Raw genomic sequence first — 13,289 nt, forward strand, 5'->3', positions numbered from 1 at the left:
TGTCATCGGGCCCTGGAGAGCATCTAGAGTGGCTTTGCATTGGAATTTGTACAAGGTGTTCTGCCGCCCAGCTGAGCCAGAATTAGTGGTGTTCTAGATAAGGCAGAGACTCCACTCAGACTCTTAGAGTCTCTTCAAAGCCTCTTTGCAAAAAGGTCACTGGTCTACTTTCATCCAACAGCAGAAGCTCCCAGCCCACTGGGTTCATTTTGGAAGCTGTGGTGGGCTTGTCTGCCATGCAGTTGCTATTAAAATCTCAGTAACGGGGGAAAGTCATCTTCCCATGTTCCTTGGTGCTCGCTTGGCACTGAGGGTGGTAGTACGAGGAGAGAGTCCCCACCCGAGGAATGAAGCAAAGCCCAAGCCCTGGAGGTAAATCCCTAGCAGGTCCCAGGGCAGGCAAATCATTAACTGTCTGTAAGGGGGCTGTGAATTAGAACTGTCCCTCAGGCTGGACCACAATGCCACAAACTCTTCAAGGACAGCTACAAAGGGAATTTTTAAAGTCTCAAGGTTATTGTATAATTTTAGAAGTTTAAGGTCGTGTATAATAAAAATCATATATTATTTAAATGCCACTCTTTTTTTTCCCTATAAAGTATGTGGGGGAGGCAGAGAGAGAGAGAAGAGAGAGAGAAAGGGGCAAAGATAGAGACCAAAGCAGAGAGAGAGAGATTTCAAATATCATTTAATGCCTAAATGTCATAGGCTTAAAAAATTCAACAGGGCTTCCCTGGTGGCGCAGTGGTTGAGGGTCTGCCTGCCGATGCAGGGAACACGAGTTCGTGCCCCGGTCCGGGAAGATCCCACATGCCGCGGAGCGGCTGGGCCCGTGAGCCATGGCCACTGAGCCTGCGCGTCCAGAGCCTGTGCTTCGCAACGGGAGAGGCCACAGCAGTGAGAGGCCCGCATACCGCAAAAAAAAAAAAAAAAAAAAAAAAAAAATTCAACAGAATTCTCATGCATTCTTTCCCACAGGGGGCTACCCTTTAAACAACGACCTTTAAAAAAAACCCAAGCAAACAAACAGCCCTGATACTGATGACGTGTGTTCTTTTTCAGCATGGACATTCTGCTGTTGACAGGATGAATTTCATCAGCCCAAATGGTCAGTATTTGGGGTGGTAGATCTTAGGACCTAACAGATGTTTATGGCCCACATCTGTCTGGGGTGACTGAGTTCCTGGTTCTTTCAAGATGGGATGATTTAAATAATTGTCCTTTACTGCGGTTGTAAAAATTCCATTCTGCCTTTCTAGCTGCGGTGATTTATTTGAAGACCCCAGGGGCAGGCAAGGTTGGAGCGCAGAGTAAGCTATAGATAAACATACCAATTACATTGCAGGTATTACTTCCCCAAAGATTTCCAAAAATGGCTCAAAAAGCAGTGTTTCACAGTGGAAAGGGCATGGTTCTTGAAGTCTGAAGGCCTGGGCTCATGCCTTGGCAACATTAATAAGCTCCCAGAGGGAGCTACAGTGCGGCTACACAGAGAAGCCTTTCCAGGTAATTGCAGATGTTTTGCAAGGCTACTGGAGACAGCAACTCTCTTGAGAAAATAATTAATAAGAGCCCTGCTTAAAGTCAGCGCACTGAGAGACTGATAAATCTCTATAATTAATATTAAACATGTTGATACGTGGAAGTGACCTTCCCAGCTCAGACCGGTGTGGAATGAGACCAGTTCGGTCAAGTTAAGCAGGTCCTGGGTGATACAGAATAGGGATCCAGGTAGGCTCTACACACAGAAATTCTTTTCCTAGCTAAGGGGTCCACTAACTGTTAGCGGGGAGGATTGGAAGTTGTGTCTGAATTTCGCTCTATGTAGTATGATTACGAATCTTCTATTCTCAGTCCTTTGCCAGTCCTCAAATACAGCAGCCCTTTCAGGTATTAAGAGAAAAGTAGGCTCTGTAAATAGTTGTCTATACTCACTGTCTTCAATTCTTTTCTTCCATCCTCTCTTGAATCCGTTGTAATAAGGCTTGTCAAGGTCCCCAGGGACCAATGATGAAGCTAGTTGTCAGTTATTCTCCTTGAACTCTCAAAAGCATTTGACTCGGTTGATCACCCCTTCCTTCCTGAAATACTTCCTTTCTTTGGCTTCCAGGAGACCATAGTCTCCTGGTTTCCTATTGTTCCTCCTTCACCACCACCCCTCCCTTCCTTCTTAGTGTTCTTTCCTGGCTTCTGTTAACCTTCCTGACATTCTAACCATAGAGAATGCCGGGGATCAGTCAATGAACCTTGCCTCCTCTTTGCCTACATCCAATCCTTGGTGATTGGATCCAATACGATGGTTTTAACAACCATCTCTAGGCTGATGCATAAGAAAGCACCGTTTTATGGGTCCAAGGGGTTGAATATCAGTACCTTCATATAGTTAAACCTAATGACTCCCAAGCATCATTGCCCATGAGCTCCAGGTACCTCCATCTACTTGTATATGGGGCTTGATATTTTCTCTGGGGTGTCTAAGATGCATTACAAGCATAATATTCTTGCTTATTTCAGTTAATGACAAGTTCATTTTTCCAGTTGTTCAGCTAAAAATCCTTGAATCCTCTATTCCTCTGACAACCAACATCCAATCCATCTGCAAATCCTTTTGACTCTAACTTCAAAATATATCCAACCCTGACAACAGTTACCGTCCCCTCTACATGTTGGCTCATGGTATTATAATCTCTCATCTGGCTTATGGAATGCTTTCTAACTGGATCCTTGCTCTGTCCTTGCCCCGTAAAGCAGCAGGCGAACTCCTGTTAAAACACAATTTAGATCATGCCAATTCTTTGCTTAAAACCTCTGACTTACTCCGAGTTAAAGTCAAAGGTCTTGCAATGGCTTCCCAGTCTCTGTAGAGATCTGGTTGCTGTTTCTTCCCTAGGCTTAACACTGCACTTCTCCTTGCCCACTCCAGGCACACTGACTCCTTGTTGTTCTTCTAGACATGTTTCTGCCTCAGGACCTTTGCACTGACTAGTTTTTCCACCTGGAATTCTTCTCCCCTGGATAGCCTTATGGGTCAGGTTCAGTTTCTTATTGTTCTGCTTTGGAACCCATTATTTCCACTACCTGCCACTATGTGCCAGTCCGTGTGCCAAGTGCTATGGATACAGTGATGGCAAAACTATAGCAGTTCTTACCCTTGTGGAGCTTCTATTTAGTGTCTGTGGGGGGACATATACTAACTGAATAATTGCGCAAACCTGCAGAAGCGGAGCTCAGGTGAGTGCTGTAAGAGGGAGATACTCGTGCAATGAGAGCTTAATGGAAGGATCCGGGGAGGCTTCTCAGAGGAGGTGATACTTGAGCTGGGAATGATGGAGGGCCATGGTTCTCTCGGTGCGCTGATTGGTGCACACGTGGACCTGTGACTCTTGCTAGGTCAATGACTGTCACCAGGCCTCCGTGCCCTGGGGGTTTTCTATCAGGATGTGGGAGAAAGTGATCCCTTTTTTCCAGGTAGCTGAGCTATTGGCTGTGAGCCCAGAGCTGCTGGTGGTTACATCTCCATAGTTGGAAGGATCTTACCTGATGGAAGAAAGAATCAAGACCGCATTAGAAAAAACTTAGATGGGCTGGATGGAGAGTTCTGACAGTAGGGGAGGCTCCTGATCCGGTGTCCCCAAATCCAATCCTTTCCCTGGGTTATATGAGCCATTAAACTAGTTGGGCAGTTTTAGCAAGTTCAGTTTAGCGATTTGTCCCTTGAGATATGTGCATCCTGACCAATCTTCTTCCCTCCATAAGAGGAGCAGAAGGGTGCATCTCTGGGAGAAAGAGCTCAGCTTGACAAGACCCAGAGCCTCCTTCTCAGGTTCTCCCCTCCTCCCCAGCATCTTCAGTCTCTTCCTCACAAGAGCCGCATCAAAAGGGAGGAGGGTCATGGATTCTGGTGGATTTGAGGGCAGCCGTGACAATGATCATGGACAGAGCTGAACCAGGTGGGGCCTCAGCTGCTTTATCAAGTGTTCTCACCTTTTCTAAAAGTTAAGGTCTAGAGAAAAAAACTCTCTGAGCCCAAGATTAAATACTTATCATGAAATGCTTCCTTTCTCTTTTTTATCTCTTACAGTAGACGCGCTTCATGGTGTAAAATGTAAGAAGCCCTTAGGGTAAAAAGTAAGCCTCTCTTTGTCTTCTCCAGTCATGAGTTCCTCTCCTTAGAGACAGCTTCTGGAGTATCCTTCCAGAGGAATTTTACACACAGACAAGGGAGTATGTAACTCTGAGTGCATATGGTTTCACACAAATGGTTTCCTGCTATGCATGCTGTTCTGTCTCTGGCTCTTAGTACTCACTGTATTTTTGGTTATTGTTTCATATAAGCACACATAAAGTGGTCTCAGCCTTCTTATAAGTTCCAGAACGTTCTATTGTGTAGAGGTATACGTGCTTAACCAGCTCCCAATTAAAGGATTGTTTCCAGTCTTTTGCCATTATCAAAGCTTTCCCCAGTGCTCAAAAGATGATACACACATCTTTGGGTCTATGGACAGGGTTCTCGGTAGGGTAAATTGGGTGATGTTTTCCCTTTAATTTTCATTTTGTCCTCCTCTGGATCTGAAATGCACTCTCTCTCTTAGTCCAGAGAGGGGGTATAATTAGAAGAAGATCGTAGAATAAGTGATGAGCTAAGTCAGAATTAGAACTCGGATGCCAGGCCTCCTAATCCATCCAGCATTGCCTCTGCCCACCTCCACGTGGCCCCCTGGCTCACCAGAGAAGCAGGCAACAGCAGCTGAGCTGGGGAAGGTGCAGGAGTGGGGCTGGGGGAGGGAGGGTGATTATAGCCCAAGCTGTTGATAAGGCAAGGCAACAAGGGAGGGCTCCATCCAGGGTGTTTAGGACCTGGGGAAGGAGAGGCTGAAGGTGCATGGCCCAGAAAATGAACTTAGGAGTGAAAACAAAAGGCAAGTATCCATTTTCCCCTTTTTCCATTGTCACAGAACTTTTAGCTGGGCTTATGGCCACCCAGAATAAAATTATTTTCCAGCCTCCCACTGGAGGCTGTAAAGTGATGTGTCATGTGACAGCCTCCAGGAACCCTTGTTAAAAGACAAGGTCTGCCCCCTCTTCTTCCTCATCCTGCCCTGCTGCCTGGAGTGCAGGTGCCCTCACTCGAGGCTGTAGGACCAAGGCCATAACTTAGGGATGGAAAGAGGGTGCTGGAGTGAGCCTGGGTCCCTGGCAACCTTGTGGATCAGAGCTCTCTTATAGCCTGGACCTCAGGCCTCCAGACTTTCGCCTGAGAGATTAAAAACTAGGGTGCAAAAGCTCGGAATGTTTTGGGTTTCTTTGTGCAGCTGAATTGAATCTTACCTGAAACTGAAGGCCATGGTTGAGTATGTTGAGTTCTTACGGTTCTGACAATGGATTTGTCCTGGGCTACCTGAGCTCCGTTTGCTAGATCACCTGTCAGCCTTGGTCAGGGGTGTAAATGGAACCATGATAGTGCTGGGGATGGGCCTGAGGAGTCAGGATACCTAGGTCCTCAGCTGGCTCTGCTGATGCCAGTACGTTTCATGACTTCATGCAAAGAATTCCCTTTCCCCGGGTCTCAGTTTCCTAATCTGGAAAATGAGACGTTTGAATCAGAAAACGCCTAAGGTCCTTTCCAACTGTGATGCTCATAGCTCTGGCTCAGATGGTTGACCTGGATCTCTCTCCCTTCCCAGCTCTGTCCTCTGAACTCCTCATGGCATTTCACTGGTCTCGCCCTTGGACCATGGTCAGGTTTTGCCTTGCATCTCTCTTCTCCTTGAAGTTCTCTGAGGTCAGGCCCTTGGGCTTCTTCCTGTCATACCCTTGTCTAGCTTCTAGAATAGTGCTTTGGGTATAAAGTGTATTCAGTACACCTTTGTCAAATAGACGATCTCACACAGACACAGCTGGAATATGATCCCGGGTCTTTCATGCCCTACTCCCCAGGCCCGCCCCCCAGCCCCAGCCCATGCTGGTTCCACTTTGACTCCGTGGAAGTTGGGAGGGAACAGCAGTCCACACCCACCTTCCCCTGCTGGAGCTTTGCCTCCCTCAGAGCTGCACCCACACAGGGTTTCCCTGCCCCAACTTGTTGCTAATTTTGGTCTCTGTGGCTTGGTCCTCCTCTGCCACACCTTCCTGTGACGTCCTCAGGCCCCCATCTCCCAGCCAGGGAGCGAAGGAAGGGAGATACCACTGAATGCCCTGGCGGGCGTGGGGAGGGGTTCTTTGCTAAGGTCTTCTACTTCTTTCCTTTCCAGTAGTTTATTCCTCCTCATTCTCATCCCTCCCAATCAGGAGCTTTGTGAACATCATTCTCCTAGTGCAGACACCAAAAAGAGAAGGAACAGAGTGGGTGAGCAACTTCCCCTGGGTTACACAGCAGGAAGGTCTCTGTGGACAATAAGTTTCTTGGTGGCCACCTTCAGCAGAAGATGACAGAAAAGGGTAAAGACCCCAGTCCTGTAATGTTCCCATCCATCTTTGCTCCGTGAATATCATAATCTCTCTCTGTGGCTGGGAAATGCCCATCTTGGTTTGGCAGTAGGGTTTGGATCTTTTGGGGCATCTGAACCTTCCTCCACGCCCCTTCCCCTCTCTTTCTTACTGCCCACAGCTCATCAGTCTCCACCACAGGGCAATTCCAGTCCCTGCCTCCTGGTCTCTGCTCTCCTCTGGACCGTGCTAGGGGCTGTCACCTACCCGGCGTGACCCCATTGCCCTGCACAGTTGGTAGCCTCACTGTCCTCATTCTAGAGGTGAGGACACTGAGGTTCAGAGACGTCCAGTGACTTGTCCAAGGTAACACCCCGGGTAACGTGTAGGGCTGGGCTCTGAAATCATGTCCTTAGCCCCCCAGCCCAGGGCTCTCTCCTTTGCAGCCTCCATGGGGTAGGGGCAGCCATGCTTTCTTCCACTCTCCCGGGGAGTGGCTTTACTGGAGAAGAACGCAAGCTCCACAGTCGACATAAATGGAGCACTGACTCTGTACCAGGCTTGGCTTGAGCTCCTTCAATCCTCACCACACCCTGCGCAGTGGGTACCACTACTCTCTTTGGTTTATAGCCGGGGAAACTGAGGCCCAGAGAGATGAGTGACTGATCCGAGTTAACATATCTAGTGGTTGACAGAAGTGTCAACTTGAACCCAGGACCGACAGCTTCAGTGCTTAAGAATGGTGCTGCCTTTCTGAAAGGAAAAGCACAGGTTTGAGAGAGCTATATAGGTCTGGGTTTGAAGCCCCGCTTTGCCACATCTAGCTGGTGCCGTCTCTCTCACCTGGGCCCCTAGATATGCAACGGGGGTGCTGCCCTGCAGTGTTGGGTTGTGTGGACACAAGAGAGGCATCTAGAGATAAAGCTCATTATAAAGTTCTGGCCCTGGGCTCAGGGTAGAGGCTCAGTCAACCCGAGTTCCTTTCTTCTCTTTCTAGGCTTCAGCTAAGGTTCTCCGGTCTCAGCCCACGAAGGAAGGATCTTAGATTACAGGAAAGAGGGTGTTCTACTGAAGTTGGAGCCGGCTTCTTCCTGGTCCCAGGCAGCTTGCCCTTTTCATCTTCCTGGACCTCGCTCCGAGGGGCTGTGGGAGAGACTGTGCCCTGTGTCTCCCTCTCTGTTTTACAGCCTGAAGTTTAATCTTCTCCCCTCCCTGCCCACCCTGGTGTCCCCTTTCCACCTCCCTCGCACACTGCCCATGGGTTTCTACCATGGAAAGGCCCTACTGCCTGAACTCCTATCTGCTTCCTGTGGTTAATATTGGGGCAGGTTCTTTGAATGGGAACATCTGTCTGAGTCACTGTGCCCTCCGCAGCTCCCACTGACTCAGCATCGGGCTTCCCTTCCTGTCCCCATCCCCCCCCCCAACAGGTGAGCTTCTCCCTGCTCCACTCTGACCACCGGCTCCTCCTTTACCAGCCGCTCAGAGCCTCTGAGAGAGGGCAGGGCTCAATTTCAAGGCTCCACTCCTTTTGAGCACCTGCTCTGAACCAGGCCCTGTGCTAAGCATTTTCTGTGCATTATCTTATTTGAGTCTCAAAACATCACTGTGTGGTCACGGTTAGTTAACTAACTGTTTCCTCTTGGAGGCTCAGGGAGGTTAAGGAGGTTAATTTACCCCAAATCGCAGAGCTAGGCAGAGCCATGACTCAAACCCATGTCTGGTGGACTCCAGATCCCAGGTTCTTAAACACACTGTCCTGTGCGATATTTGGTCCTGAAGCAGAGGGAAAGACAGACAAGAGTCCTTCTAGCTGGGAGAATTTGAATACCCAATCACACACTCAACTTTGGGGGAAAAATTTGGCTCCTGGGCACCCACTTAGAAGTCAAAAGTTGCCCTGGGATTTCCCAGAGACCAAAGAAGGCCACCATGTGTGGGAGGGAGGAAGTGTGAATTTCCAGGGGCCGGAGGGGTTCTCAGTGCTTGGAGTCCAGTGGTGCTGGGCAGTCCAGTGGTGCTTTCCTGTAATCTAAGATCCTTCCTTCGTGGAGGGGTGGTTCTCATCTCCTCGGAGGTCTGGGTTACTTGGACTGGGCTGTTCATTCCCTAGCAGACCTTCACAGAGGGCCCTGTGTGTACACACACTCTACCACCAAGGCTCTCTGGGTAGTAAAAGAGGCAGAAGTGGCAACAAGTACTGGCATGGCTGGTGACAAGGGCTATGGTGGAAGCAGGCAAAGAAGGAAGGCTTTGAGGAAGGCTCTGAAGAAGGGCAAGGACCCACTCTTCCCAAGGTCTCGTGTAGAGTGATGGAAGGTCAGAGAGTGCTGGGTTCAAATCCAGGCTCTGACGCTTCTGACCTAGGGGATCTCCAGCAGATTTTCTCTGAGCTTCAGTTTTGCCATCATGAAATGGGGATAGTCCTGTCTACTTCACTGGAGTGTAGTGCCTGGTAAATAAGGGGAGGTTTTTTTTTTTTTTTTTTTGATTGATTGATTTTGGGCTGCGTTGGGTCTTCATTGCTGCATGCGAGCGGGGGCTACACTTCGTTGTGTTGCATGGGCTTCTAATTGCAGTGGCTTCTCTCGTTGCAGAGCATGGGCTCCAGGCGCATGGGCTTCAGTAGTTGCAGCACGTGGGCTCAGCAGTTTTAGCTCGCGGGCTCTAGAGCGCAGGCTCAGTAGTTGTGGTGCACGGGCTTAGTTGCTCCGCAGCATGTGGGATCTTCCCGGACCAGGGCTCGAACCCGTGTCCCCTACATTGGCAGACGGATTCTTAACCACTGTGCCACCAGGGGAGTCCAATAAGGCGGGTTTTAAGGCCCTGAGAGGTATCAGATGCTACTCTCTGTTTCCGTTCCCACCTTGTCCTGTCATCAAAAAATACTTGCAGGAACAATCTTCCCAGCAGCCATGGTTGCTGTCAAAGTCAATGGCTTGATCCTCAAGTTAGACAGTAACTCTGAGCTCTACTCTTTTGGCCTGATCACAGAGGGTTTTAGATAAGAGATTGAGGTGAATTGGGGGTCACTCCCATACATCTTCTTAAAAACAAAGCAAAAGCAAACAAAACAAGCAAACAAAAAAAAACCCCAAAACTAAAAATGGTGTTACAGTGTCAATTGATGGGGAATTGGAAACTTTAACTCACAAAGATTCTATTAACCCTCAAAACTAGGAGGCTTTACAGGCTGGGTTAAGAACACAGATTCGAGACCCAGACTATCTAGGTTTGTTCTTGGCTCCATGATGTTCAAACTCAATGAACTTGGACACTTTTCTTATAATGCCCAATATCCTTGCATCGGGCCTTATCTTCCTCAGCTGAGAATGGGGATCCTAAGAGTACTACTACTAGGGTCTTCCTCCTGGAGAACATGTGAGGCCAATATAAGATAGCATGTGTCAGGAGCTAAGCACAGATCCTGGAGTATAGGAAGCTCTCAGAAAACATTAGCCGGTCTGTTACTGCTTGGAAACTGCGGTTTAGCCTTAGAGAGTCGCAGTGCTGGCCAGGACTCTGGGGTTATCTAGATGCATGGTTTTCACCTGGGGGGCTCCAGGGTGTGTGGACGTGCCCCAGGAGCCCCTCGTCAGATTCCAGAGAGGAGTAGGCAGGCCCACCTATCCTCTGCCTCTGCCCCTGCCCCCATCTGTTTCATAGCTTGAGGTTCCCTGTAAAAGTTGTTTGGATAAAAGTGTGTGTGTGTGTTGACAGGGTGGGGGGTGGGTGGTTCTATTGTTTTTTTTTAGAAGTTTGAAATCTACAGATTTGTGTCAGCGATTTCCAGCTCCCTCTACCCCATGAGGACCTTTGACTATCTTTTCATCATAAACCCCATGGTTTGAAGAGTTTGGTCTACCTCCAAACAACATGTATTTAGCAATGACGTGTAAGATTTTTAGCTCTGGTTAAGGTATTTTGGGAAGACCTTTGGCAACACTTACAATTAGGAATCATCATTGTCTATTTCAGGGTCTGAGAAGAGACTGGGGCCCTAGGCCTGGGACTTGGGTTCCCTCCACTCCTTTTCCTACAGGGGACCACGTCTTCTGAGCACCTTCTATGAGCATCATCTTATTTAACTTTCACAAGCATCCTTTGCTCCGATCTTCATTTTAGACTCAGAGAATAGAGCACGGAGGCATGGGCGGGGGTTGTTGGTGGTGGTATCACTGCCCAGTATCACTCATTTGATAAATGCTTTTCAAAGTCCCAGCCCACTGAAGCTTTATTTATTTTCTGCATGAAAACTAGAGGCTTGTAGGATCTGTCCACTTTTTCCCAAATCGTCCCAACTCTTCTAAACATTTCACTGTTATTTGGAATTCATTAATTGGTTCCCTATGTTAGCAGAGCTATGCGGGAAGGTACAGATGAGAGAACTGTGTTAAGCCACAAGTGGTCTGTGTTTGATTTCATTACTTGCATCTCCTCCACGATTCCACGCTACAATTTATTCACACATACACATGAGCATTCTCCAAGGAATACATGCTCAGAAACAAGGTGTCCGCAGCAGAACCCCAGACATGTACACTCCACAACACGTCTGTTCTTTGAGGCATAAACATGGAAGCGGATGCACACACAGAGACGGTCAGATACTCGGACTCTTATATGTATCCAGATACAAAGAACCATAGCTACACAGCATGCACGCACATACACGTACACCCTAATTGAAATGAATTCTCTCTGAAGCCCGTTTGACCAGATGTCTTTGGAAGGAAGAAGGGATATAGGATTTACAAAAAGGAAAATTGCAACGATAACAGGGTAAACTTACATGCTCACTAAACTGGCAAAAAAAAAAAAGTTGGAGGGGAGTTGAATAATGACACCCAATGCTGAGGACTACTTTTTATAAAACAAGTGTCTTTATATATTGCCACTAACAAAGGAATGGTCGCTTTTTTGGGAAACATCTTTCTTATCGCTCCAGTAGTCAGATGTGTTTATACTCTCTTTTGCTGTAATTCCACTTCTAGGAAGTTAATCTAAAGAAAAACATCAACAAGAAGAAAATTTGACTTATAGAAAAGTAGCCACAACACAGTTACTTAGGAAATAGTGGTAGCCAGATAAATATCTACAATTAAATCCCGTTATCTCAGTTTGAGGCAATCTTTTCCAGCCACATCACGATGACAATTATGAAGACTAGGGAACATCACAGAAAATATTTATGATAAAGTCAGTGAAAAAGAAGAGCACAAAACTGGGAGTTCACTGTGGATGTGATGAGATGAAGATTTGTCTACAAAGAGCTAAACAATGGAAAGTGAGAAACGAAGAGTTCTTTGAGAGAGATATGACTATTATTGATTTGGTTTTTTGTTTGTTTACTTTAATGTTGTTATAATAAAGATTTCTGTTCCCAAAGCTATCTGTAATATAAAAAACCCAATGTAAGCCAGCCTGACAACTGCAGTAAAGATTTAACCCACTCGCGGATAATGGACCCTTAGCAACTCCTATGTTCGAGGGGCTGTATACACAGACATGTGCATCTCTAAGAATGCCATGTGTACATTGGACTTGGTCAGCCTCCCAGCCTCAACCTACAAGGGTCTTAAATGACAAGCTAAGAATTGTCCATGGTGCTTCACAGGCCTAAGGCTCACCTCTGTTATTCTTCCAAGCCCTAAACTTGAATATTTTCAGGTGATCTATTTAATACAAATATCTGACCTTGCAGCTCTTGATCCTTGGAGATAAGACTCCAGTTGGTGAAAAAAGTTATTCAGTAGGGCCGGAGACCAAGTAAGGTCTAGCCTTTCCATGAACTAGCTCTGTGGCCTTTGACCAAACTTGTTAGCATTCATTGAAAATTGACCACTTTGGGTGCTGTGGTGGATGCCCTACACCAGAGGTCCTCAACCTTCAGGAGCGCCAGAATCACCTGGAGGGGGTTTCTTGTTGATACAGAGGTTACTGGGCCTCACACCCTGTGATAAGACTCAGTAGGACTGGAGTGGGGCCCAGGAATTTGCATTTCTAACAAGCTGCCAAGTGATGTTGAAGCTGCTGACCCAGTATGGAGGGCCACTTGCTCTACATATATTTTGCTCAAAATAACCTTGCAAATGAAGTGCCTTAAATATTACTCCCATGAACTAAGAGGATAGAGAACTTGAGTGACTTGGAAAGTCATTTAATCTTCTTGGTAATAAGATTACCTCCTTCTCTTTCAAGAACTGAAATATGGAATTGATGAAACAATCCAGATACTAGTCATTTGCTCTGATGTGAATACCAATACACACACACACACACACACACACACACACACACACATCTTCCCCTCTATTATGGAGACCCACTGCCAGCCTGCCTTCTTTTTCAATATGAACTATCTCCAGGGGTCAGTTTCCTGTTTGTTTTTTGTTTTGTTTTTCAGTCAATGAGAATGAACTGACTTAGATGGTCAACTTAGAAACTTAGATGGTCAACTTAGAAACATGCATGGTTTCTGCTGTCACCAGGGATCCTCAGCAAAGTGACAGCATGCACTGCTAGTGACTCTGCAGATGACCCAGGCTTTGTGGTCTCAGGCTTATCAGTGTATCCACTGTGCTGCCTGGGTGAGCTGGGTGCTGGGGGCATGCAGAAGAGCTACTGCTTTGCAGCTGTGTGCCAGCAGTCCATCTCTGTGCATCTCAGCTGTAGTATGAGGAAAATAACACTGACCTTCATCAGGTAGTGGTGAGGGTTCAATGAGCTGGCTGTGTAAAGAGCACAGACTGGTACCCAACAGAGATTTTCCTGGGACTTGATGAAATGGCTCCAAACTTGACATAAAAGAGTAAAAGGGTGAAAATAGCCAGAACACTTCTGGTTGAACCACAAAAAAACGA

Source organism: Delphinapterus leucas, chromosome 19, assembly GCF_059928025.1.
Source record: "Delphinapterus leucas isolate spDelLeu-1000000601 "Yukka" chromosome 19, BTC_Dleu_Yukka2, whole genome shotgun sequence".
NCBI classification, from domain to species: Eukaryota; Metazoa; Chordata; class Mammalia; order Artiodactyla; family Monodontidae; genus Delphinapterus; species Delphinapterus leucas.